The 26346-nt window shown below is 38.0% G+C and overlaps 1 protein-coding gene across 10 annotated transcripts in view; it reads right to left on the bottom strand.

Annotated features, from left to right (window-relative positions):
• LOC129771625 (alpha-catulin) overlaps nucleotides 1–26346 on the bottom strand; it is a 400279-nt gene that overhangs the window by 263667 nt on the left and 110266 nt on the right. The gene's annotated exons all lie outside the window — the stretch shown is intronic.

The following is a 26346-nucleotide window of genomic DNA, read 5'->3' as shown; positions in this document are numbered from 1 at the left end:
TACAACTTCTATGTAAGCGACATCGACAATTGCCTTACACAAAATTGCAGCCTAAGACAACTTGCAGATGATGGAGTGGTGTCTGTCGTAGGATCAAACGAATCCGACCTGCAAGGACCCTTACAAGATATTTTGAACAATTTTTCAGCCTGGGCCATTGGTCTAGGGATCGAATTCTCCACGGAGAAAACAGAGATGATGGTTTTTTCTAGGAAGCATAGACCAGCAAAACCAAAGCTTCAACTTTTGGGTAAACCGATCACTCATGCTATGTCATTCAAGTATCTTGGGGTCTGGTTCGACTCCAAATGTACTTGGGGGGCCCATATTAGGTATCTGAGTAAAAAATGCCAACAAAGAATAAACTTTCTCCGTACAATTACCGGCACCTGGTGGGGAGCCCACCCAGAAGATCTTATAATGTTGTATCGAACAACTATTCTCTCAGTGATGGAGTATGGCAGTTTCTGTTTTCAATCAGCTGCCAAAACACACCTCATTAAACTCGAGCGAATTCAGTATCTTTGTCTCCGTATTGCGTTGGGATGTATGCCCTCAACGCATACCATGAGTCTCGAGGTTTTGGCAGGCCTACTCCCACTAAAAGATCGCTTCAATTTATTATCTCTTCGGTTCTTCATCCGGTGTAAGGTCATGAACCCATTGGTGATCGGAAATTTTGAGCAGCTGATCGAGCTAAATTTTCACTCCGGATTCATGAGTTCATATCATGAATTCATCTCCATGCAGGTTGATCCTTCTTCGTATATTCCCAACCGTATTTGTTTCCCTGACTACATCAATTCCTCTGTGCATTTTGATCTGTCCGTGAAGCAAGATATCCATGGATATTCAGATTACCAACGATCGAGGATCGCTCCAACGATCTTCGATGAAAAGTATGGGGGTATCAATTGTGATAATATGTACTTTACTGATGGGTCCACTATAAACGAGTCCACAGGATTTGGAGTGTTCAACGAATTTTTTAGCACCTCACACAGTCTTCAGAATCCTTGCTCAGTGTATATTGCTGAATTGGCAGCAATTCATTGGGCGCTGGACAGCGTCGCCTCACGACCTGTTGAACACTATTACATTGTAACGGATAGTCTTAGCTCTGTCGAAGCTATCCGTTCAGTGAGGCCGGAAAAGCACTCGCCGTACTTCCTTGAGAGAATACGAGAAATTTTGAGTGCTTTATCCAGACGCTGTTATGTCATTACCTTTATCTGGGTCCCTTCACATTGCTCCATTCCGGGTAATGAGAGGGCTGACTCATTAGCAAAGGTAGGTGCAATTGAAGGCGATATTTATCAGCGTCAAATCGCCTTCAATGAATTTTATTCTTTAGTCCGCAAAAATGCCATCGCTAACTGGCAACGCAAGTGGAATGAAGATGAATTGGGCCGGTGGTTTCACTCGATTATCCCTAAGGTTAGCCTCAAACCGTGGTTCAAAAGTCTGGACTTGAGTCGGGACTTTATTCGCACCTTCTCCCGACTCATGTCCAATCACTGTTCGTTAGATGCACTGCTCTTCCGTTTCAATCTTGCCAGCAGCAATCTCTGCGTTTGTGGCCAAGGTTATCACGACATCGAGCACATTGTTTGGTCGTGCGAGGTGTATCTGGTCACCAGATCGAATTTAAAAAACTCCCTTCGGGCCCTAGGAAGACAGCCCAATGTGCCGGTGAGAGATGTGTTGGCTCGGTTAGACCTTGATTACATGTCCCATATATATGTTTTCCTTAAAGCTATAGATCTTCGTGTGTGATTGCCCCTACATCCTTATACCCTCCTTTCCTTCCTTTGCGGGTAATTCGTCCCCTTGCTATAAATAGTAGAATAAGTTGAAATGTAAATACACTATAGATATACGAATAGATTTATAAATTGAGTGTTCATCAACATTGTTACAATTTCCTTATATCCCATCCTTCTCCTAAAAATATGTCACCCTCCTAAACTCGAGTACACCGCGAGTAATTGGTTTTCCACCTTACTAACCATAGATGTAAGAAAATTGTTTATATATATAGTTTTAAAATTATATTTAAGAATTCGGCTCCTTTAAACTTAAGTAACTGAGCCTGTAAAAATAAACGAATTAAAAAAAAAAAAATTACTTCTGAGCAGTAAACGAAGAAACGGTAAGAACGCGCGTATTTAATACCGTATACTCGAGAGCTTTTTCTCAATTGCAAGGTGTAATTGTAATTTTAAAATTTTCAGAAAGTAACAATAATGTATCTGTTTGCAGTATTATTGCAACGGATTTCATTTTCTTCAAATCATTGTAACAAAGCCATATAATCAATCTTATTTCTTCTGCCTGGTCACATGCCTTTTTTTCTCAAATCTATACCACATTCTCAAGTAGGATTAATACATTTTCATCTGTGCTGGAAGGGATAAAAATCGTTTTCATCTGTACTTTTTCCTCCAAAAATATATACCGAAATTCTGTACCATTCAAAATATTTGTCATCTGGAGCGCTTGATTGCGTCCCCTATTGGAATCGCTGTTGTGATTTGTGGTCGTTTTGGTTTCAAAGAATCTTCGCCTAACAAAGTATTTCAATCAGGTGAAGCACCGCGATTTCGAGGGATAGATCTGGCGTAGCAATATGCGACAAAATCTAGCCAAAACGTTATTGGAATTTCGCTTACTCTAATGAATGTCAACAATCGCTTCTGCAGGCATTCTTTCTCATAAATCTTTTCGCTTAAAGGATCCTTTTACATAAAACTCTCAGAAATTTACCCACAGCTATAAACCGCGTGCGAAATCAAATTAATCTTGGATAAGTTGGACCAATTTTCTGGGTTTCTGGTAACGAAATTTCTTCGTTATGATATATGATAGATTAAACCTCGAAGCTGTTTCGAAATTGTACGACAAAACTATCGTTAGGGTTTGTTACATCGCGTCATTTTTTCAACTTATGGCGGGGATTTCCCAACTTTTAAATTTTTTAGTCGAATTTTGAACTGAAGGTTGAGTTTTTTTTCTCGTTATATATCCTTTTTCATCCTTTGGTACCTTTCCATCCGAATTTATAATTTTCTATTTTCACTGATAGGGCTCCCGTCCGACAATTTACACTATTTACACATGCTAAACGCGGTAACTTTTGAGGCTTTTTGGTTGTAGAGCAAAGATAACATTTGGTTTTGAAGTTGTTCGCATATACACTCGACGAAATAATTAAGTAATACCTCGCAATGTTGGTTCGTCCAGTCGAAAATTTGTTCTTAGCTTATTTTATTTAGCTTGAACTGTATGTCGGTAGGGTTGTCCCAAATTAATAGAAATTTGACCAATAGGAACTGACCCAATTTATAAAACACCTTTTTCTCTGCTGTCATTTAAAAACTGCTTATCTTGAAAAATCCAATTTGGCCGCCGCTACAAAATAGCTGATTCCATATCATCTCAAAAAAAAAAGGTTGATTGAGATAGGTGTATCAAACGAACGAATTTGACTTGGAGAACACACTATGTATTTTTTGCAATCCACTCAACATCGGTATCAAATGAAATTATTTGACTGATAGAATACAGTAAAATGGTTTTTTTGTAGAGAAATATTCTAATGAAACAGATAATGTACTAAAAACTAGAAAATAAAAAAACTTTTTAAGTTAAACGGTTTAATTGTGATTAAACATAATAATGTACTAAAAGCTACTAAATAATTAGGCAAGTAGCAGTTAGCAGGTATCACACCTCTCCTTCATTTGTCTAGGGCATTGATAAGACTAAAATAAAATCGTGGGGCACGTTAGATTTCCATTATTCACAATTAGCGACTTCATCATATGTCCCACGATTTTATTTTAGTCTTATCAATGCCCTAGACTAATGAAGGAGAGGTGTGATAACTGCCAACTGCTACTTGTCTAATTATTTTCTAGCTTTTAGTACATTATTATGTTTAATCACAATTAAACCGTTTAACTTAAAAAGTTTTTTTTTACTTATTTTATTGGATACTCTAGTTGGAGCGCTGCAGCTTGTTTCTGGTGTCCCTCGGGCGTAGCAGAAATAAAGTTTTTCTGTGTTGAGTTCTGTTCACCTTTAAAATGCCCAAGAAAAGGCAATATTCTGAAGAAAGCTTAAATTTTGAATGGATCAGTAAGTGATTTCTAAAGCCGGACAAACCATGATCATTTTTCGGCCAAACCATGATCAGAGGTGGACAAACCATAATAATAATTTCTCTTTGAAGAACATCGTTAAAAAACATAAAAATTTGAACAATTTGAACGCCTAATGGTATTATTAGCAATTAGAGACATGGGAATTTTCAACAAACCCAAACTCGTTTTCATTACATTTTCATGATTTTTATGAAGATTTTGCATCTACATTCGTACAAACCAACATCATTTACCCTATACCTCCTTTATTCTTTTCCGTACTGCTCTTTAAATCTAAAGAACTATTTATACATTAACACGGGCCTTAGATTTACATAGATTTTTCTCGACAGGTAACTTTACATAAAAAATTAAACCATAAATGTCATGAAAATGTAAAGAGAATACATTATATCGTAATATTTGTAATGTATATGCAATATTCTATAGTATTTTTCCCTTCTTTAAACATGAGCGGTTTTTCGCGTTTATTTGATTCGAACTCAATATCAAAGTTGGTTTTACCAAATGTGAATATCACTATTCAATAAATTCAGAAAATTATTCCTTCTTTGAGCTTTTATTCCATCTTGTGTCAACTGATTATAATTCACTATTAGGATTATTAGCATAAATCGCAATCTTTTTTGGAATATTTCTTTCTTCCCCATTCGGGATTATTCAGTATCCGGATAAACGTTTCATTTGAATTCTAATATATTATTATTCTAAAAAAAATTAGACTACTTTTTGAAAAGGACCAAAAAAAATTTTCTTTAATTTTTACAAAAAATTATAACTCAAAAATTATAATACCTACAAAACTCTAATCAAAGAATGAAATGTAGGACATTATTTACATTTTCATAAAAAAATACCAGCATGTTTTTTGCTGAGAAAGATATTAATATAAAATTAATTTTTCTCAAAAACTCTTTTTAAAATTCTCAAAAAAATATATGAATAGCCCTTACAATTTCCAACAAGTCGTTCATACATCGGAAGATGGGCACTTTTACAGGGTTTTTCTAACAGCAACTTTTTCATGTTTTCTTTGAAAAAAAATTGTATGGAGACCACTGACAAAATAATGTTTTATTCGTTACATTCTGTGTGTAAGTTCTTGCGTTTGACATGGCCATGTTTCTAAATACTTAAAAGTTGGCAGAGCACGTAAATCGCGATAATTTATACATAAAAATGTCCCAAATTGATAGTAATTTTTTGAAAGAAAAACATGAAAAAGTTGTTGTTAGAAAAACCTTTTCTCTGTGATAGTGCCCATTTTCCGATGTATGGGTGACTTGTTGGAAATTGTATTGGCTATTCATCTCTATTTTATATTTAAAAAAACGTTTTTAGGAAAAATCAATTTTAATTTTCAAAATATTGTTTTAAGAATATGTTTTATTCAAAAGTTTGCTTGATTTTTTTTATTAAAACATAAATAATTTCATACATTTCATTTTTTAACTAAAAATCTGTAGGTCTGATAGATTTTGTGTTAGATTTTTTTTTATTTTGAGTTTTTTACAACTTACCTCAAAACTAACAACTATAAGATATACAAAATGTTGGTTCAAGTATGAAATGTAGGAAATTATTTATGTTTTCATAAAAAAATATCAAGCAAATTTTTTTGAAATTTATTGAAAAAAAAATATTTTGAAAATTAAAATTTCTTGGAAACGTTTTTTATAAACCTCTGAAAAAATAGATATGAATAGATCCATACAATTTCCAACAAGTCACCCATACTTCGGAAGATGGGCACTTTCACAGGGAAAAGGTTTTTACAACAACATCTTTTTCATGTTTTTCTTTGAAAAATTATTATTAATTTGCGACATTTTAATGTATAAATTGAGTCATTTACATGCTCTGCTAACTTTTTTCTATTTGGAAACATACCAAGAACATATCAAATGAGAGAATTTACACAAAAAAAACGAGTGAAAACATTATTTTTTCAGTGGTCTCCATACAAAAATGCTTTATACTTTAGAAACTATGAAAGATAGAAAGTTGACGTCTTCGATGATATACTATATTTAAATGTACTTAAATGTATATGAACTATATTTAAATGAGATCTAGAACTTTGTCGAATACACAATATCGCTATCTTGACTTTATACAAATTTGGGATTAGTTGTAATTTTTCCATAGAAAACACGAAAAAGTTGTTGTTAGAAAAACTTGTAAAAGTACCCATCTTTCGATGTATGGACGATTTGTTGGAAGTTATAAGGGCTATTCATATAATATTATATTTTTTTAGAATTTAAAAAAAAAACTTTTTTGAGAAAAATGAATTTTAATTTTGAAAATATTGTTTTTTCAAAAAAAATGTATTTTTGACGTGGGACTACGTCTAACCGGAATATATGGGGGGTAAAATGAAAACCTAAACACAGAGTATGCAGGAAAAAATGCAAGATTTCGAATGCTTATACCTCAAACATTTCTTACTGGATCGTAAAGATGTTTGCATCAATTGATGGGGAATATTTCTACGCATCTATCGCAATTACTAAAATGTTATTTTTCTTTAGATAAACAATTGAATAACTGTAAAATGTTAAGCGTTATCTAAACGCCCTAACTGCCTCGTTTTGATTGGCCCGATTTACGGTTTCCTCAACACAGCCTTCAAAACCAAGCATCCTTGGGGAAATCGGCATTGCAAATACTTGGAAGTAGGGCGACTTTTGTTCTCACCGAAATATGTTCCCTAACACAGACTTCTAAACCAAGCAGCGTTGGAGAAATCGGCATTGCAAATACATGAAAGTAGGGGGAGCTTTTGTTCCCACCGAAATGTATTCCCTAACAGAGATTCCAAAAATAAGTTTTTTTTTGTTCCGACTGAAATGTGTTTCCCTAACACGGACTTCAAATCCATGGAGCGCATGAAAACTGGTGTCGGCTTTGCAAGTAAATGCAAAATGCGAGCACATCGTACAGTCCAGAATATGTTTCCCTAACACGGTCCTCTTAACTTAGGAATGTGGGAAAATTGTGCAGACACTAGAGGCGTTTTGCACTCCGAAAAGCGTTTTCCAAATACGGATTACAAAAGCTGCTACGAACACAACGCTTTGGCTCGTTTATTCATGATTGCATTGAAGGATATACCTTCGTATCCTCTACACACTGAATTTCTACGCATATAATTTGATGATTAGGCAAAAGGTTTATAACCTTTGCTCGATAACGCCTATTGATTGAACAATATGCGTTCGACGTACATGTCAAAATCAAAACTGAGTGCCTGAAGTTCATCAAATTCAGCAAATTTGCGGTTTGAGAAGTACGTACATTTGAGAGATGCTTCAGAGGGAAATGTAAAATAAAATAGTCGTTTTATAATTCTTCCGTTCATATAATTTGTCCTAGGAATCATACCAAACGTAAAAGGACTGTCATTAAATTTACTTGTAATGGAAAACATAATCTATCACAATGTTTGAATTGACCTTTCATGCCATTTATTCAGTCTTTTTACTCACAAAGCAAATAAGTTGAATTCGGAAATTGTTTCATTCAATCAAAAATTCAATCAATATAAACATATGATTGCTGAGCTAAGGTAGTCCCACGTCAACCTTGCGGTTATATCATAGGTATAACCCACCCCTTTTTTTATGAAAATTTCAACAGTTTCCTACATTTCATATGTTGACCAGAATTTTGTATGTATTATAGTTATGAGTAATATTTTTTTTTTTGTAGAAAATCAAAACAAAATTTTTCGGTCCTTTTCAAAAAGTAGTCTAATTATTTTTAGAATATTTCAAGTGTGCAAAGTTTCTTCAAAGACCCATGTGTTTACACCGAACAATGTTTTGCTGCTATCTGACATAGTGCTGTCAACTCCTAAGACAAGTTGGCATGACATTCGTCAGCTCTCATCGCAGTAAAATACCACGTTAAAAGCAATACTTTTCAGCATCAGAAAAGACTGTTGTCAATTCACTGGCTGATGCGAGGCTGAGTTTTGTCAAGTAAATTCAGTTGGATAGTCAAGAGGTTGACTAGAGGGAGGCAAATATTTGAATGGTTTTATTTTTCATATTACCTCTCGATAGCATGATTTGCATGGTGGATAGCTACGATTGTTTCCGCAGTGGTATCGATGTATTCAAATCGTGTTTCACTGCTAATTAGACCGTTCAAAACATGGAATTTAGCACGTTTGAATAATGCTTGACTGTTTACAATTATTCAATTGTTTGTTTAAAAAACAAAATATACGTAGAAATATTACCAATCAATTAATGCGAATATTTTCACCTATTATGGAATGGTTATTTCTCACATATTCTTTTTCTAGAGTTTTATTTTACAGTCCATATACAGTACTATGTTAAAAAAGAAAAATTGGTGTGTATTATATTGTGAATTGGTTTCTCGATTTGTCCACTTAGGTGAAGAAAGCCGTTCTTGAACCTCCGTGTTTCAAGCTTGATTCAGCCAACAAGAAGAGCCTCGAGAGCCCATTTTAAATAGTACCCGTGGCTTAGTCACAGATCGAGCTAAGTTCGGATTTGGATGTTTTTACATAATCAACACGGAGAAAAAGATTCACTGATTTTGATCCATTCCCCGCTTTTCGGAAATTAACCGAAATTCCAAACAATTTAGAGAAGAATTCCGCGGGGTAATACGACGATATTATTACTCTCTTACAATTTCTCCGTTACTGATGAGTAGACAGTTAGATAGCAGTTGACTACACATGGCCAAAGAAGAAAGAGTTTCAGATGTAACAATAGAGCTTCTAAGTCATTCTAAATCTTATTGTTGGAGAGCGAAGTCTACCTGAGCAATCATCGTTACACGAACAGCACCTTTTGCTATCATGCTGTGTTTGCAGGAAGGATATACCTAATGTCTTACTCTAACAGGTTTGCTTTATATTAATGCTGCCGTTTAAGCTTCCGTGATTTCTGTTACGGGGTGCAACCTACGCTGATACATATCCTATTCAACGTTTTACTTCGCAAATTAGGTCGGATTTCACTAGATTTTTCCATAATGAACTTATAATATCATAAATATCATTAAATTCATTCATTTTCCCCCTCATCAATTCGTCACGAAAAAAGGGCCGTTAGCGATATAATGTTCTGTTTACAAAGACGGCATTGTCCGCCGTTATATCATCACAATCGACTCATCGTTATCAGCTACCAACATCCATTTAATGTCCTTCCTGCAGGTCGCCACCGACGACGGCCGAGAAAATTTGTTACTTCTACGGGTGCGATTGGCTCCCACCAACGACAATTCAGCAAACCACCACAGCCCACAAACGCCCACTCCGGAAGCCATAGACTGAGGCCACCGTGTGGTTGAGGCGATAATGGCGTTGCCATATGACGTAAGATGCGTACCGATTTCGCCCTTCGCTAAGTGCCTTGAGCTTGAGACCGGAGCTGGAACGGAAAGGAAATATATTAAGCTATTTATTATTTCGTTCCAGACGGTTCCGCCATTCCGCGTAATCATCCCCGTTCCCGCTCGGGTTGCATTCGGTGGGTGTGGATGAGTTTGCCAAGCTGCCAGAGTTCTAGCGTCCTGCGAACCTCTTGTTACACCTCGCGTCCGGAGCAACGTAAATTTTCGTCATAAATATATTTCATCGCTTCAAATTGGAATTTATAGAATACTCGCGACTATTTTTTGTGTATTTTGCTAGGAGATAAACAACTCACAATAAGCTATGGGAAGTGCAGAGAGAGAAAACATCTGGTTTATGAAGAACCTAACAAGATTATTTCGCTAAACTTCCGCCCACGCACATAATGGGGACAAAGTCACAGCAGCAGCAGTAGCAGCTATACGGTTGTGGGTGGATTGCTTCCGCTGTTACGTGTTATGAGTAGATTGGGTGGTCTTTAGTTGTAACCCGCTTGGAATGACATAACCAAGCGGAGCTTACTCACGCTCTCCTATTTCGATTCTATTTTTCTCCTAATCTGGGACTTTCTTTGCGGCACAAAGCAGAACCATTATTAGATTAGAGAGAGAGCGTGAACGGAAACAGTGGCTTTGGTATGGTGTGGTATGAACCGACTAGAATTAAGGCTCTGTTGCTTATGAAACAATGGAAAAGCGGTGGGAAAGCGAAAGCATTAATCCTTCAGGTAATGCTGATAGCATACCATTAATTTAATTCCGCCTTCCGCTGGTTGCGTTGCGACAAATGTGTGTTTGACAATCCATACGATTGCGAGTATCGTTCATTTTTCCAATATGTCGTCGTAAATTGATTCCGCTGGTGATTAATTACAGCTATTGTCGAAGCGTCGTTTGCAATCTATCAATCGGGGGCTTAGTGGTAGGCAAAGAAAATTTACAGCGGATAAACTTTTCCGACAAATGCTAGGAAAAAAACAAAGAAAATCCTCCGAAATCCTGTTCGGAGCGATATATTTCAATTTTCATTTTTTTTTGTTTGCTAAGACTTGTTCACTTATTCCGTCTGCAACCATTCTACCAGAAAGTTTGCGAAAGATTAACAGCGAATAGTCTATGCTTAGCGGATTTTTTCTTAGAGTTTTCCTTTGACGTGGAAATCGAAGATGGTAATTTTGAAAAAAAATTGTAGATTTATTTAGGACCTTCAACGCAGCTCATTTGGTTCAAAAAATTTCAAAACGATGATTTCAACGTGAAAAACGAAGAACACAAGCATGACGGATGAAGATGATGCTCAAACGCGACAACAACGGATGGTTCAATTAACTCAAAAAGCCAATTCCATACTTTTAGGGAAGATCCAGAAGATCGAAAAATGGGTCTCACATGGACTGAACGAAAGACAACAGGAAAACCGAAAAATGACACGTGCAATCCAGCTCTCCACGTACACAAGGAAGACATTTCTCCGTCGGATTGTGACTGCTTCAAAAGCTTCAGAGAACAGTCTTTCGTTGTAAACAATACTGCAAGGAGCTGAATGATATACTCTAACAATCCTTGCCTATAGGGGGTACTGCTTAGAGTGAAATGACCACCAAATGTAAGGATCGTGATTGCGATCGATTCGAAATGTTTGCACATAACTGACAATTTCGTTAGCAATGGATTTTTTGACGTAGGACTACGTCTTACCTTAAGGGTACCAAATCAGAAAACAGGTCACGTTTTTATGAAATAAAGTTAATTTTAATAACTATTTTTGCTGTGAACAGATTTTAACGATTTGCATATCAATCTAATCGGAAATTTTCTAAGATTTGTTTGATGTGCTATACATTACTATCCCATAGTCTGTATATGGTTTAAATTGATAAAAATAGAAAGCATTCCCATTTCCCCATACATTTGTTCTGTCCATTTGTGTGCTTTCGGGAACAGAGCTGTCTATAACGAGCAACTAATGCAGCTGCTAGAATAGAAATAGACGGAAACGAATGAATCGTTGGATTTAAAGTCTCCGTAAATAAAGGAAAAAGAAGAAGAAGAAAAATAGAAACAACGAAGGGGGATAGCGAAAAGAGAATATTTGCGAAGTATATTAGATGTGTGTAATATTTACGCGTCACCTAAGCGAGAATGGATTTTTGTTGACCGTGCTCTTAAAATTTAAGGTAACAACTACGTCAGTACGTAGATTAGTTAACCTTCAGTCATCTGTAATCGTTCTGTATTTTAGATACTGAATAACAAAAGTGCTACGAATTTTATTTTGTAAGGCGTCCAAATTCTGAATTTCCAATCATACGGTGTTAAATGGCCCAGCAGAAGTATAATATGCCCATGAGTTGTTTCTCTCGGAGACTATAAAGCTCAGAGAAACAACTTGTATAAATGAGAGATTCCATCAATCTATTCCCTTCATGCCCACCAGCGAAGAGAAGAAACCGTTTCTCCGGTGAGCGTGTTCTCCCAGTATTCGTATATCAATTTTTCAGTCCGCGCTCTTGTTCTCCTGCATTCTCTGAGCACATAATATAGATGCCAAATGTGAAGACATGTTTTCGTTTTGAAGACATTTAATTTTGTGAAAACATACTGAGGTCATTTCAAAGTGTATGAAAACAATTGTTTGTGTGATTTATCGAACATGATTTAGAAATATCGTTATGGTTTGCTCATTTTTGTTCATTATGATTACATTTGAAGTCATTTATTCGTGCCATGCAAAGATATTTGAAAAAATCATCTGGCATCCCTCATATCCAAGCTATTTCTCTCGTGAGAATGTTATCCGACCGAAAGCGAGCATATTGCCGCGATCGAGGGTATGCCATACTGCCCGATGGTAAGCTGATGCGGAAAATAACAAATTGAGAAGGAAATGAATCCTTTCTTACCATTTTCTTCATCTGAGATATTCACTGGGAACTCGACTCAATAAATATGACCCACAGTTATCGCCTCTGAATCGGTTTCAAGCAACAAAAACCTTATAGAAATGATATAGAAAATTACATCGAAAATCGCTTCAAAAAAAATTATTTTTCTTAATTTTTTAAAGCATGTTACAAATGTAAAACTTGCATGGTGGAATTCTATCATAGACTAGCATGATTGTCTGTATCCATTGCATTTCTATTCTTGCTGGTTTACGAGAAAATCAGGCGGGTCGAATTTCCCGGTAGGTGCGTTTTAGAAACATCTCCTTTAAGTAAGCTATCGCTAGCGTACAGTGATGCTTCTGAATCCGGACGCTTTTTTTTTGGGTGTGTCACATCAAATTGCATCACGGAAAAAAGCTGTAGAATTTTAATTTTTAGGAATTATATCTTCAGCTTTCGCTTATAATCAGATAAGAGTGTATAGATCACGTTGGCCATGCTTCACTGTCAATTTTTCGTAAATTTGGAAAAATATCGTCGAACGAAAAAGAGCGTCGTGAATTGATCCTGCGCACTCATTTCGAGAATCCGGAGTTGTCACATCGGGACATCGGTAAGATGCTGGGAATCGTCCAATCCACGGTCAGCAGAGTACTAAAACGATACTTCGAGAACCTAACCATCGACCGGAAGGTGAAGAACGGCAAAAATGGATGCTCCGTCAGTGAAAAAGATCACAAGCGCGTAGTTAAGCAGTTTAGACGTGATCCGAGAAGTTCGGTCCGGGATGTCGCCAATAAGCTGAATTTGTCAAATTCATTCGTCCAGCGGACCAAGCAGCGGGAGGGCCTGCGTACGTACAAGGTTCAGAAGGCTCCTAACCGCGACGAAAGGCAAAACATGGTGGGGAAGACGCGAGCCCGGAAGCTGTACACCGAAATTCTGACGAAGCCGCATTGCCTGGTAATGGACGACGAAACCTACGTCAAAGCGGACTTTCGTCAGCTGCCGGGCCTGTTGTTCTTCTCCGCAGAGGACAAATTCAGCGTTCCGGAGGAGATTCGCAAGCAGAAACTATCCAAGTTTGCCAAAAAGTACATGGTGTGGCAAGCGATCTGCTCTTGCGGAAAGCGGAGCGCCCCCTTCGTGATGACCGGCACGGTAAACGGGCAGGTTTACCTTAAGGAGTGCCTACAGAAGCGCTTACTACCACTATTGAAGCAGCACGAGGGCCCGACCATCTTCTGGCCGGATCTCGCTTCGTGCCACTATTCAAAGGACGTGTTGGAGTGGTACGAAGCCAACGGGGTCACCTTCGTGCCAAAGGAAATGAACCCACCCAACGCGCCGGAGCTTCGCCCAATAGAGAAATATTGGGCGATTATGAAGCAGGCCCTCCGGAAGAACCCAAAAGTTGTCAAATTGCAGGCGGACTTCAAGAGAAAATGGATTTCTGTTCAAAAAAAACTACAACCTGACGTTGTACAGAACCTTATGGACGGGGTAAAGAGGAAGGTGCGAGCATACGGGCTTGGGCTCGAAGTATGAATAAAAAGAAAATGCCAAAAGTTGTTTAATAGTTTTTATTTTACTGTCTAAAATTTTCAAAAGAATCGGTCTACTGGGCGAATTTCTACAGCGTTTTTTCCGTGATGCAATTTGATGTGACACACCCTTTATCCGGACACTTTTTCATTTCATTCAATATCATGCCTAAACCATGACATTTTTTGCATGTTGAATTAATGTGACTGATAGTTACTATTGTGTAAATTTAGTTTTGTGTCAAACATAGTACCTAGCTGGTAACAAAAAAATGTAAAAAATCCAAAATCAATGTGAATTTCACAAACCCATGTCCGGAATAAAAAGCACATTCAGAAAATGCTTTTGAATTCGGACGGTCAAAAGTTGACGATTAAATTTCTCATCGAAGAAGTTGCATGAGTGTATGTTAGAAGACTTAGTATGGAGTATGGAGTGTGGATCAAAGGTTTTCGACCCGGGAAACCCCAAAACTCTTCGGTATTCAGCACGGGGTCGATTATATGACTCGTTTGTATGTACGTGGGTAACTTTGTAACTTTGTCTGTAGCGCCGTCCCACATTAATAGATATTCAACCCCCTTCCTTTTGACCGATTGATCTGGAATTTGGAACACATCTTATGAAAGTCATTATGAAAGTGCGTGTTTCATGATCTTGAAAATCCAAAATAACGGCCGCTACAAATGGCGGATGTTTTGAAAAAAATATTTTTTTTTCAAAAGTGCATCAATATGTGTATCAAATGAAGTGGTTGACTATTTGAACACAAATTCAAAATGGGCCACGTCAGATTTCCATTTTCTACAGTCAGATGTTTCATTACATGCCCCTCGATTTTATTTAAGTCTCATCAATGCCCCAGATTAATGAAGAAAGGGGTGTGGTATTTACTAACTGCTACTTGCCTTATTATTTTCTAACTTTTAGTACATCATCTGTATTATTATTATGTGTAATCACAATGAAACCGTTGAACTTAAAAAGTACTTTTTCTTATTTATTTTTTTTAGTTCTTAGTACATTATCTGTATCATTAGTATATTTCTCTACAATAAAACCGTTTAACAATTTCTTTCAAATTTTGGATTTGCATTCTTCATAAATAACCGTGTTCTACTAGTCGCTCTCTTTCGTTTGATACCCATATTGATGGAGTTTTGAGAAAATATGTAATCCGTCATTTTGTAGTGGCCGCCATCTTGGATTTATATTTTTCTTCAATAACTGTATTTTACTAGTCAAGCCCTTCCATTTGATTCCCATATGGATGGAGTTTTGAAAAAAAATATGACGCCATCTTGTAGTGGCGGCCATTTTGGATTTCCATTTTTCACGAGTAACTGTCTACTAGTCAATCCTTTTCATTTGATACCATTATTGATGCGGTTTAGGGAAAATATGTAATCCACCATTTTATACCGGCTGCCATCTTGTATTAACATTTTCCATCAATAACTATGTTCTACTAGCCAAGCCCTTTCGTTTGATACCCACATTGATGGGGCTTGAGAAAATATGTAATCCACTATTTTGTAGCGGCCGTCATCTTGTATTTACAATTTCCATCAATAACTGTGTTCTACTAGTCTAGCCCTTTCGTTTGATACTCATATTGATGGGGTTGTATTCTACTACTGTATTCTACTAATCAATCCCTTTCATTTGAAAAAAAAAATTCTACATGACATCAATAAAAGAGAGCATTCTATTTTTTTTGAAAAATAAAAAAAATTATTTACGGGAAGGAGAATTTGTAGCTATATGTGATTTTTTAGAAAATTACACTTTTGTACTACTGGATGAAGTTTGAAGTCATCACTGGAATTCGCAGCAAGCAACTATTCATCCATTTGGGATTTATTTCAAGGAATAAGGCATGCTCAATCAATCAAGTTTTGTAGTAATTTCCAAAGATTTTCGTCATGGTTCTATATCTGTTAACTTATTTATCTCAAAAATGATTGAGTTTATACGTCAAGAAACGCACTTTAATCTGAATAAAATTTATTTCATGTCCGATGGAGCTGCATCACGATAAAAAAATAGAAATAACTTTTCTACTCTTTGACAATCTATACTATACGAATAACTATGATATGAATATTGAATGGCATTTTTTTACAACATCGCATGGCAAAGAACTTTGCGATGGCTTCGGAGGAACAGTGAAACGCATGGCTACAAAAGCAAGTTTAGCTTAAGAACGTGAACATCCCTTTAAACATCCAAAGGAACTATTCAATTGGGCTCAAAAGTGAGTAGGAGCAACTTAACAAATTTTCTTTTCCTAATGTAACTACAACAGAGTATAAAAATACCAAGCAACAGCTTAATGAAAAACATTTGAAGGCGATTACTATTCAAGGAACACACATATATCATTCATTTATTCCTGTTTCCGTGGATAAAATAGAAGTTAGACAATGTTCAAACTGTGATGATAGTAAAAAATATAATAGCATTATGAACCAATAATAAATCTGTAATGGAATGCGACTCTCTAAATTAAAATGAAATATCTTCAGAAAAGCAGTTTGCTTATTTGAATAAACTCCAAACACATTTATAAGAATCATTTTAACATTTTTCAATAATCCAACTTAAAAAAATATATTACTTTTAAGTCGATTGCCTTTATTGCCACATTTGCCATATTTTTTTCCTGTATTATAGTGACTTTCAACGCTTCTGGCTGGTTCGTCACTTTTACCTTCCATTTTGGAAGAATGTCAGGAGTGAGAATTGAACTCGTGATCTTGAGCGTGAGAAGTATGGATGTTACCTCCACGCCAGATCGGCCCCATATATTTGCCATATTGGCGCACTGTGCAATCAAGATCATTAATTGTTCGCTGCAACATATCACAAAATAAAATGAAATCAAAAATATTTTTTTGAGAAAATTGCGTTTTAAGTGTTATTTTCTAAATAAAATGAAAATAAGAAAAAAATAACAGTGCATCCTTTCTCCATATAGCCCCAATAACCCAAAAAAAATAGTGGAAGATCAACCATTCCGGACCAAACGTTTCTGAAATTATTTTTTTTTCGAAAATTGTGAAGCAATTTTTGTTTAGGTCCTTCTCAAAATAAGGCTAGAGTTTAAATGGAGAACTGATCATACAAATTGTCCTTTCTGGTAATAAAGAATGCGTCCGCAAAAAAAAATCGAAGTTCGAATTCAAAAGGTATCGTTCTGTTCTTTCTGGAAAAATATGTCAAACATGGACATCATCTGACTTGTAATTTTCCATTCCAAAATACGGATCGAATAAATTGAAACCCGTGTAAAATGTATAGTAACTCTGCCGTGGTCACGTTTTGCATTTTACGAACAGATTTGGAGATGCCATTTGATAACCTCATGGAATGGGAATATTTACGGTCGATTAGAAACAGTCCTTTCCACGCAGTTGATCCATCTCGTTGAATCACGATAGAATCTCATAAACATCTGTTCGCGAGAAATTTTACAAGGCTCCACGGTTTCAGATCAGATGATGTTACTCTCACATATTTTTTCCTAAAATAATTTGTTACTCCAAACGTAATCGATATCGATTTACAACCATCAAACGACGCAAGCATCTGCCCGTTTCTGGTTTTCCAGAAATAGCGAATCACACCAACAAAATACATTGAGCATCGGGATTTTTTTTCCGCAGGAGCCCTTGTGGCACTCGCTCGTAAAACAACTCGCGACAATAAAACGGGCCGAAACAACATTCAGTGCAACCGCTTGGCCTCCGCTACAAGCAATCAAAATTGGCAATAAATAAATAAGGGATACACGCGAATCGACCCTTCCCCCACTCCCACAATAAGTTGTGACCGCTTTGCTTTGCCGCTCCGGGAGCCTGCATTGGGCATTCGGCGGGAGAAACTTGATTAACTAATTCTTCGCGCGTCAGCATCGTTATTCGCTCTGATGTCCAACGACAAATGGGTGAATGGACCCGTGAAAGAACGACTTGGCGACCTTTCGTCTGTGAACGTGCGCGACAGTGAATTCTTGGTACTGTACAAGTCTCAATCTAATGAATCGCCCAACATTCATCTCGGGAAAATCTGTTCGCATTATGGTTACCGAAATTAGATATGTTTGCTTTTTTCTGTTATTTATGTCACTTGCTGGATGTTATGCTAAGGGTTATACTAGAGATGGGCAAAACGGTTTATTTCAGTGAGCGGCTCAGAGCCGTGCGCTCAATGAAAAAAGCCGGCTCATTTGAGCGGCTCGACTGCTCTTTTCAAGAACTGGTTTATTCGGATATGTAAAGAATGTAAGACGTAAAAAATAAGGGTTTAAACAATAATCAGTGCAGAGAAAAGTAAAAATATTACTTTACTGAAGGTTTTCTCTGATATATTAGGCTGTCAAAAAAGTCCTGCGGTATTTTCTTTTTAATTTTCATTTGTTCATAAAATTAGTTACAATAATCTGTTTTAAGTCAAATATGTGCCGTTTTGTTCGATGACTTGTTCCCAACGAGATGCCAACTTCATAATACCCCTGTTATAGAAGCTCGCTTCCTTATTGGCAAAAAAATCGGAAAGCCAATTTTCACAGGCCTCTTTTGTGGCTAACTTCTGACTACCTAGCTCGTTCGCCATGGACAAAAACAGGTGGTAGTCACTTGGTGCAAGGTCCGGACTATACGGCGGATGCAAAAGAACCTCCCATCCGAGCTCCCGGAGCTTCTGGCGCGTCACCATAGAAGTGTGTGGCCTGGCGTTGTCCTGATGGAAGACAATGCGGCCTCTGTTTATCAAAGATGGCCTCTTCTCCATGAGTGCTACCTTCAAGCGGTCCAGTTGTTGGCAGTACAGGTCCGAATTGAGCGTTTGGCCATAGGGAAGCAGCTCATAATATATTATTCCTTGACAATCCCACCAAACACACAGCAGAACCTTCCTGGCCGTTAATGAGGGCTTGGCCACCGTCTGACCCGCTTCAGCGGGCTTCGACCACGACCGTTTGCACTTCACGTTGTCGTAAGTGACCCACTTTTCATCGCCAGTCACCATCCGCTTCAGAAACGGGTCGATTTTGTTGCGATTCAGCAGCGATTCACATGCGTACGGTCGATACGGTCAAAGATGTTTTTTTGCGTCAACGTGTGTGGCACCCATACATCGAGCTTCTTTGTGAATCCAAGCTTCTTCAAATGGTTAATAACGGTTTGATGACTTATCCCCAGCTCTAGGCCGATGCTACGGCTGCTAAAGGGTGTGTCACATCAAATTGCATCACGGAAAAAACGCTGTAGAAATTCGCCCAGCAGACCGATCCTTTTGAAAATTTTAGACAGTAAAATAAAAACTATTAAACAACTTTTGGCATTTTCTTTTTATTCATACTTCGAGCCCAAGCCCGTATGCTCGCAGCTTCCTCTTTACCCCGTCCATAAGGTTCTGTACAACGTCAGGTTGTAGTTTTTTTTGACCAGAAATCCATTTTCTCTTGAAGCCGCCACCGATTTGACAACTTTTGGGTTCTTCCGGAGGGCCTGCTTCATAATCGCCCATTATTTCTCTATTGGGCGAAGCTCCGGCGCGTTGGGCGGGTTCATTTCCTTTGGCACGAAGGTGACCCCGTTGGCTTCGTACCACTCCAACACGTCCTTTGAATAGTGGCACGAAGCGAGATCCGGCCAGAAGATGGTCGGGCCCTCGTGCTGCTTCAATAGTGGTAGTAAGCGCTTCTGTAGGCACTCCTTAAGGTAAACCTGCCCGTTTACCGTGCCGGTCATCACGAAGGGGGCGCTCCGCTTTCCGCAAGAGCAGATCGCTTGCCACACCATGTACTTTTTGGCAAACTTGGATAGTTTCTGCTTGCTAATCTCCTCCGGAACTCCTGAATTTGTCCTCTGCGGAGAAGAACAACAGGCCCGGCAGCTGACGAAAGTCCGCTTTGACGTAGATTTCGTCGTCCATTACCAGGCAATGCGGCTTCGTCAGCATTTCGGTGTACAGCTTCCGGGCTCGCGTCTTCCCCATCATGTTTTGCCATTCGTTGCGGTTAGGAGCCTTCTGAACCTTGTATGTACGAAGGCCCTCCCGCTGCTTGGTCCGCTGGACGAATGAACTTGACAAATTCAGCTTATTGGCGACATCCCGGACCGAACTTCTCGGATCACGTCTAAACTGCTTACCTACGCGCTTGTGATCTTTTTCACTGACGGAGCATCCATTTTTGCCGTTCTTCACCTTCCGGTCGATGGTTAGGTTCTCGAAGTATCGTTTTAGTACTCTGCTGACCGTGGATTGGACGATTCCCAGCATCTTACCGATGTCCCGATGTGACAACTCCGGATTCTCGAAATGAGTGCACAGGATTAATTCACGACGCTCTTTTTCGTTCGACGACATTTTTCCAAATTTACGAAAAAATTGACAGTGAAGCATGGCCAACGTGATCTATACACTCTTATCTGATTATAAGCGAAAGCTGAAGATATAATTCCTAAAAATTAAATTTCTACAGCGTTTTTCCGTGATGCAATTTGATGTGACACACCCTTTACTATGCCGGTCTTTCTCGGCTAATTCAGCGATTTTGTCGCAATTTTCGACGACAGACCTTCCGGAGCGTGGCGCATCTTCGACGACCAGAACGAAAACGTTGAAACCATCGTTGTGCGGTGGAAATGGAAACTGTATCGGGTCCATAAACTGCACAAATTTTATTGGCAGCTTGAGATGCATTTTTGCCTTTGTCATAGTAGTACTGTAAAATATGTCGGATTTTCTCTTTATTTTGCTCCATATTTGCGACACTATAACTCACGAACGACTTAACCAAACAAAACACTGTCAAGGACTATATTATAGCGCGCAAAAATACCTTTTCAACAAGCTAACAAGATATAGTATGACTCGATACAATGAATACAACTAGAACTACGCGCTTACAACGACACCTCGCGGAAATACCGCAGGACTTTTTTGACAGCCTAATATTTCCATCACAATGATCTTCTTTATTTTTTTTTATTTATAAACATTATCTTTTCAATGTTATCTTATGAAAGTCTACTACATCTTTCACTGCAAACTTATCTTGCTTTCGGAAAAACTCGCTCACATGGTACTGATGTCGCCGAAATACATAATATTTAAAAAAAAAGATAGAGCCGCGGAGAGATAGATTTTCTTTCATTCCACCAAAACGAAGGGTCGCTTAGTCTCAACAAATGTGGTTCCGCTCAATGTTTATCTACAATAGATGTTGCAGCAGCTTCTGGATAATGTGGGGATCGAAGATTGCCAACCAATGCATCCAACTCCTCCCATACAGATGACAGCGCTTCATCACCAACGATTTGTGGTAGTTTCGTAGGCAGTCTTCCATGTTTCACAAAAAACACTGCGTCCGAAATAAACATGTCCACGCTGCTGTTCACAGTTTTGTGTTTGAGTACAAACATGATTTTTTCGTACCTATGTTAGAAAATGTGACATGTTTGTATTCGTGGTATGTTTGGACATACGATGTTTAATCCCAATGTTTCACATGATGTTCGAACATGGTGTACAGTTTCTCTTGCATTTTCACCCCAAGCACCGGCAGTGCGTAGAGTAGAAGAAGCGAATTGGACACCACACCACCACCACTCAACGCGTGGTGTGTTAGTATGTTGACATGGAAAAAATGCTTTCCTTTCATGATCAAATCAAAAATATTGGGCAAATAAAATAAACCTCTTTTTCTGTTCTGAACAAAATAAACATCGATTGATATGAGAGTTTTTCACATTTGATATCATTATTTAGTGCACGCATCAATTTATATATTGAATTCATGTAACATTCGCTATTATTAAGTACTAAAATTGAATTATTCAGCAGTTACACCAGGCGTGACGCTAACCACTCGACCACGGGAGCAACAATTTTGGCTGGATCTTTGAATACAAATGGCCAATACTGCTTGTTCGCGACGATCGCGACCCGAGCTATAAAACGAGCGGAGAAGAGGAGAAGAAAGGATGATGCAATCGCATGCACACATAGCATATGTAGTGCAGTGTAAGTGTAGCTTTTAGTTTTTTCCTTCATTCAGTTTGTGATAACATCGAGAAATTAATGGTGTGTTTTAGCCGCTGAAATTTCTCTGCTGGTTCTGTTGTGTGCCGCTGAACGTTGCATCTAAAACTAATTTTTGGGTATTTATTTTTTTGGTCAGCATTTGTATGACGTCGCCCGCTATGCAGTCGGCTCCCCAGACTTCAATTGCCAACATGCACGCAAAAAACATAGAAAGCTTCTTTCTATTCAGAGAATGTTTTCTTTGAACGAAACCAAGGATTATTTAATCAGACTTGCAAAATGTGCATGAACGATCTATAAACTTTTACTTAGTCGCGACAATACATACACACACTCTTCACAGATACACGGGCCGAAGGTTGTGCAGTCCACTGATGATTCAACAAGAGCCAAAGGTTGTACCGCTCATGACAACTCTACACGAGCTGATGATTGCGCCGGCTAGTGATCATTCTATCTTGGATTCCTCGAGTCGAAAAAGACGCACCACGCTAGATATGGGGTGCAGACTAAGGGGGCGTTGCTGATTAACGGTCAGCTGCATCTCAATAGGAAGTATCCCATGTCGGGCACACGTACAGAGCACTGAAGACTGCAACATCCCAATTATGAGAACACTTGTAATACTAACCTCGAGCCAACCGCGAGTAATCGGTTACATATTACTAACATAGTTGTAAGCAAACATTGTCAAAATATTGAACTCCCGGCCCCGTTAGGCTGACGCCATATGAGCCTTAATAAAAATATATATTTTGGTGCATGAACTTATAGCCTCTTAGTTCGTGCAATTTTTGAAATGCGAACTAAATTTCAAGTTCGTTTCTGTGAAAAAGTATTCTACGAAGAAATGTTTTGGGATGAATAATTTCTTTCCGTGTATGAAAAGAAACGAAACGAAAGCAATGAATACTGCGACATCGGGTGATATGTTTGTACATGATGTTCTTGAATTATAAACATCGTGTTTGTTTTCACATGTCAATGTTTGTGTATCAGTGTTCGTGTTGGGGGGTGACCGGAATAAATCGCCACAGTAAACAACTGCAACAGAAACAACCGCTTAGAAAAAGTGTAGTAGGCTAGAAATATTTGGCGCGGGAAAAACATCATGTGCCTCACATTTCTATTATAAATTTATTCTCTTGTTCTCGTTTTTCGAAATTTATTCTGAGGACAATGTAATGGGGACGAAGTCCCCATTTGGCGAGGATAAGGAATCGAGGCGGCCCATGCCGCCAAGATGACGCAATCCGAGTCCACCGCCGACCCGCCGTCGGAAGCGGCGGTGTCTCGCACGCAAACCTGGGATCCACTGATTGCCCGGTTAGTTTGAAACATAGGATACGATCCTTTAGCAATGTCCGACCGAGCTCTAGCGAGCGTCGGACGGTATACGTCTGCCCGGGGCGTTACGTTTGCCTGGGGCGATACGTTTGCCCGGTTAATTCTTGTTTTGAAATACAATACCGCGCCACAATATTTATAGCCTACTACACATTTTATAAGCGGTGGTTTCTGTTGCAGTCGTTTTCTGTGGCGATTTATTCCGGGAACCGTGTTGGGGATAGACACTCAACACTAGCGAGAATCGTGTTCGAATTCAAACAAAAACATGGAATTTTCACATCGCGTGGACATGTGTAAGTGTTTTTCGGAAGACTGTTCGTAGGTGTGTATTCTATGGATGTCATTTTTAGCATCCTTATCAACGACTGGTGTGCATAGTTGTACTTCCTGTTATTCCCAAAACCTTGCTGCTTGAAGCGAGGATCTAGCAGTATTTGTTAGGATACTAATTCGTCTGATTCAAGATTTGTAGATTGCTTTACCAGCTTCGAAATCAATTCATACAGAGCTTTTTTATAATCACTAGAACTGATTTCACTTGATCCATATAATGTTGATCATGTCGAGTTATCAGTCGGGAGAATATAGCAGTTTTCGATAACGACACAGTTTTCTCCCCGTTTCATATCCCAAACGTGTTCTACTAATCAAATCCTTTCCTTTGATACCCATATTGATGAGGTTTTAGCAAAATATGTAGTTTGTTATTTTATAACGGCCATCATCTTGGATTTCCATTTTACATGAATAACTATGTTCTACTAGTCAATAACATTGAACTTGTGTTGTATTCAAGAAGTGGAGTACTCGGTTGGGGCATAATGGTCTGTCCATTCATTATTAATCTTGAGATAATATAATGTGTACATTAAACTTAACTAACCGATCCACTATTGGATTTCAGTCAGACAAACATAGGACAAGTGACTGTCGCCGATCTGTTTTCTAGATATAGAGAAATGAAGGTGAAACAATGTTAAAAAAATGCTATTTTTTCGGGAAAAACGAATTCTAAAAAAAATTTTTTGATCATAATAACATAATAACTTATAAGTATAGTATATTCTTATAAACATTATTAATTAGGCTTTCTGAAAAACTTGTGGCAAAGTGGCTTTATAGGTGAAAATAAGAAGATAAAGCATAAGAAAAAGAAGTAAATAAGAATAACAATCATAATTTTAACTTTGTTGGTCGGCATCTTATTACTCTCAGGAGCAGGGCTCTGCATAGTCATAGTCAACTGAGGATAGTCAGCTGACTATCTGAATGACTATATCCGTATTCAGTTAGTAATGACTTTTGGCTTTTTCACGCAGGTTCTCCGCCAAATCGACTAAACAGTCAGTCGGGCGTTTAGTCGCTATCTCCCTCTACCGGCTCGACTATATCATTTCATTTTTCCCAGTCAAATTGTCCTTATTGCATTTTGAAGTGACTTCCCCCAAAATGAATTCATTCCTCACTTTCTCTCTCCCATGTACATGTGCATGCATCGATGTTTGAGTTCAACGTGATTTGACATACGCTACAGGTGAGCAAGATTCTTTTGTATCATACACGAAAATTACTCACACGTATAAAATAGCGTCAGTGTGTGTACGCCTATTTGCACGCTAATACAAACGCGAGAACCTCCATAGCATACTTGATAAATGTTTAAGTTCGTTGGTTTGAGTCCACGGTGGGTAGACAACAAACCGTCCATTGATGGGGTAGCTTCTTTTTTGCATCAGAAATCATGTTTTCGCTCCTCTTTATATGGACGTACAAATAAGATTGCGTACGCGTGTATAAATTTCGTTCCTATGGGAGTAGAAATAAGGATTGAAGTCAGTTGAATGAAGAGGCAGATTTGTATTCATTAGTCGAGTCAGTTAAAATAACCAATAACTGACTGGACTAGTTCACCAGTCATCCTCGCTAGTCAACGCTAGTCAATTCATTTTCTAGTCAAGTCATTTTTTGTTGTGGGTGACTGCCGAAGCAGTTCTAGTCGGAGCGAAGCTACTGAGAGTAGAGTCGGTATTCATTTTTCACCTTCGAAGATTTAGGGCCCTGCTCAGGAGCCCCGGGTCGGGTCCTGGTATCTTTAAGTTTTAGGTATACACTAACAAGTTTTGAAGAGTAATACTGCGACGAACAGCCTCTTTATGATTTGAAACGTTTTGAAATTTTTTGGTCCCTATAGGAAATATCCAAATAAAAAAAATATTTTCAACAATCATACTTGACAATAAAGTTTTTTTTAACCCTTTTTTACCTTTTTTTTCTTTTTTGATATGGTTGCAACTTGTCATTTATGACAATTTCTGTATATTTCAGGGCTTATTTATTAAAAGGAGACTTATCCTTTTTAGTGTGAATGAAACTATAATTTTATAAGAAATTCTAGTTGAATTTAGCAGGATTTGATTGATAATTCAGCCTTCCTTCAAGGGCTGCAACTCCTCTCCTTCCCCATACTTACCCATACATACCACCTCTTCCTATGTGTAAAAGAAACGTATGCCAAGTTTGACAGGAGTCGCTACAGGTGCTCAAGGCATACTTAAATTAGATTCTGAGTGTGAAGGTTAATTCAATTCATAAATCCAGTTACAACCTATCTGTTTGATATTCAACGTCAACGTAACCGCTTTGAGTTTCTATGTTGAATTATAGTACCTGTATTCCGGTAGATTCCGGTAGCTACCAACCAACAACTAATCACTTGTTAATATTTACACTTATACTTATATTGATTGCCACAATAAGGAGAGATTAAGCACACGTTTTGGAACTTAGTTCGACGGAAACTTTGGTATCGAGAAATTTAACGAAAAGGATCACATCTCATCAACATCTTCGGCATCGGATTCAGAAACAAAATGGGGACGGCCTACAAAACCTTTTTCGGGGCTAAGCGATAGAGGTAAAGGTTACATCATTGGCAATGA

This window comes from Toxorhynchites rutilus, chromosome 2 (genome assembly GCF_029784135.1).
Source record: "Toxorhynchites rutilus septentrionalis strain SRP chromosome 2, ASM2978413v1, whole genome shotgun sequence".
Taxonomy (NCBI): Eukaryota; Metazoa; Arthropoda; class Insecta; order Diptera; family Culicidae; genus Toxorhynchites; species Toxorhynchites rutilus.
The sequence above is the reverse complement of the archived record's forward strand: the minus strand, read 5'-3'. Positions and strand labels throughout refer to the sequence as shown.